Genomic DNA, 2,395 nt, shown 5'->3' with positions numbered 1-2,395 from the left:
GGCCCCGAGCGTTGATGGCGCGGGCGGCAACGCATCTGCTCCATGCGGACGGCGATCAATCACCCCTGGCGGGATCGGGGCCGGCCAGGCTGGCGGGTTGGGGACCTGGGGGACCTGTTCCCCGGCCCTGCAAGCCCCGTGTCCGGCAGCTCCTTGGCCCGTCCGTGCCCCGCAGCTCCCCGGAGCCCAGAGCAGACCTCCTCTCGCCCCGCTGCTCCCCTGTCCCCGCACGCCTGTGCTCGCACCCGCTGGCCCCGGGAGCACGGCCAGGTCAGCATCACCCCCCTGCTAGGGTGAGGACCGCAGCCGGACCCGACACAGGCCTGCCAGCCTTGTCCTGGCGTTTCCGGGCTGAGCGCAGGGGCAAGACCCTCCAGCCAGGACCCTGCGGGGCTGGTGCCAGCTCCTTTGGGAGAGGCTTGAACCCTCCTGTCATGTAGCACCGGGCACCGCCAAGGCCTTGCCACGCAAGCCAGAGCCCTGCACCCCGCAGCTGGACAGGGGTGCCCGGCTGCCCGCAGGACATCGGCTCCCCGCCCCTCTCATAGGCCCACGGGCGCCTGTGCCAGGGGTGCCTGCACGGGCGTGGGCACAGGGTCTCCGGGACGGGCGGGCAGGAGCACGGGGGCTGTGCCCGGGGCAGGGGGTGGAAGTGGACCGGGGTGCCCACGGAGGGATGGAGGGGCTGGGCCAGGCAGGCCGGAGGGAGGCTCCCTGCTGCCAGCCCCCCCAGCCCGGGGCCCGGCTCTCCCTGACTCGTTAAGCATTCGTAATGAGGCGGGCCTGGCCCAGATGAGGCCGTCTCGGCGGTGCAGCCTGCTGGAACCGTCCCTGATTGGGCTCGGCGCCTCGCTAATAAAAATGCTAATTTGGCCGATTCCCCCGGCGCCCGTCTGAGCCCCCCACCCCTCCCCCGCCCCGCGGCACCGGGGCCATCTCGCTCCCCTTCCTCCCAGGCTGCGCTTCTGCACCCCGTGCCCGGAGACGGGGGCGCTTGGCAGGAGGTGGGGACAATCGGGAGGTGATGGAGCATGGGCCGGAGCTGGTCTGGGGTGGCTCTGCCTGGGGGGGCACGATCGCAGCATGGCCAGGCCCCGCTTTGTGCCTCCCCTCCCCTGGCTCTGGGTGCAGCCAGTGCAGCACTGGAGGGTCCCGAAGGGGTCAAAGGCCTGGCCTGGGGTTCAGGAGAGCAGGGGGTGGTGGTAGTGCTCCAGGCCCCTGGCTTCCTATCTGTAAAATGAGCAGAAGAAGCCCTTCCTCCACCCCTCCTGCCTCCCAGAGGCAGGGCCCGTCCGCGATCGTGCAGCGCCCGGCGCAGGGGCTGCAACCCTGCACGCTGCACCCGAAAGCCCCTGGACTCGAGCGCCAGCAATGGTCGGAGCAGCTGGATGATACGGTGGGGGCAGAGGGAGACATGGGGCAAGCATCCAGGCGCGTGCACCCTGCCCGGCGGGAGCACGCGTGGGGCGTGTTCGGGCCTGTGAAGACACATGTCTGCCCCGCCCATCACAGGCACAACCCCATCTTGAGACGGGTGTGACACACGGGGACCAAACCCCGAGGACACCCGGCCCACGTGGGGCCCTCTACCATGTCTGTCCGCGCACACGCACGCGTGCAGCTCACACACGCATGAGGGCCTCCAGCTGACTCACACTGGGAAGCGTGGAGCTGTGCAACGTGTGCAGTCTGCATGCACGTGGCTTCGCTCACCCAGTCACTTGTGAGCACCCCGCAGGCCCCTCAGTGCCCCGGCCCGGGCCTGGCCAGGCTCTCCCCCGTGTCCCTGCTCCCTTTGTGTGCCCGGGATGCGGCGAGGCAGGCGCCATCCATCTTACTTGTCACAGCCGGTCCCCGGGGGCTGTGGGGGCGGGGGGGGGGGGCCGGCGGGGCCGGGACCCCTTTATCTCAGCCTGGCAGCGCGGGGCCCCGGCTCCCGTGGGACACCAGCCTGGCCCGGATCCCGGGCCCCTCGTCCTCTTCCCCAGTTGGTGGCTGCTGGCTCCTGCCCCGGAGCCCCCTCCCCAGCCCGCAGCCAGGCCCCAGCCCGATGCTCTGGGTGCGACAGGCTTGCATGGGGCTACCTGTGGTGGGGGGAGAGGGGTCATCTCCATCTGCACCCCAGGGAGCCGCCGTCAGGGCCCCCACCCGCAGCCCAGAGCCCCTGCGGGGCTGGGGAGCAGGGCCCGGCAGCCGTGCACGGTTCGGGCTGGGCTCTGCAGAGCGGGCTGGGGGGGCCCAGCTGAGTCAAGAAGCGGCGTCCGTGCCCATTGCCTTCCTGGGCCGGCGGGGAACCTGAGTTGCGGAGCAAGGCAGGGCCAAACGAGGGCACAGAGCCCCCTTGCCCCCACTCCCCAGCCGGCGTGGGTCCTGGCAACGGCGCTGAGACCAAGCT

General features: G+C 71.3%; 1 protein-coding gene across 1 annotated transcript in view; it reads right to left on the bottom strand.

Annotated features, from left to right (window-relative positions):
- Window positions 1–88, bottom strand: part of SLC52A2 (solute carrier family 52 member 2) — a 19,777-nt gene extending 19,689 nt beyond the window's left edge. Inside the window, exon 1 of the mRNA XM_006038286.2 lies at window positions 64–88. The gene's annotated coding sequence lies outside the window, so the exon portion shown is untranslated. The remainder of the gene's footprint in view (window positions 1–63) is intronic.
- Window positions 89–2,395: the final 2,307 nt, after the last annotated feature.

Source organism: Alligator sinensis, unplaced genomic scaffold (assembly GCF_000455745.1).
Source record: "Alligator sinensis unplaced genomic scaffold, ASM45574v1 scaffold1905_1, whole genome shotgun sequence".
Taxonomy (NCBI): Eukaryota; Metazoa; Chordata; order Crocodylia; family Alligatoridae; genus Alligator; species Alligator sinensis.
Note: the sequence above shows the minus strand (reverse complement) of the source record. Positions and strands in the feature narration are given on the sequence as shown.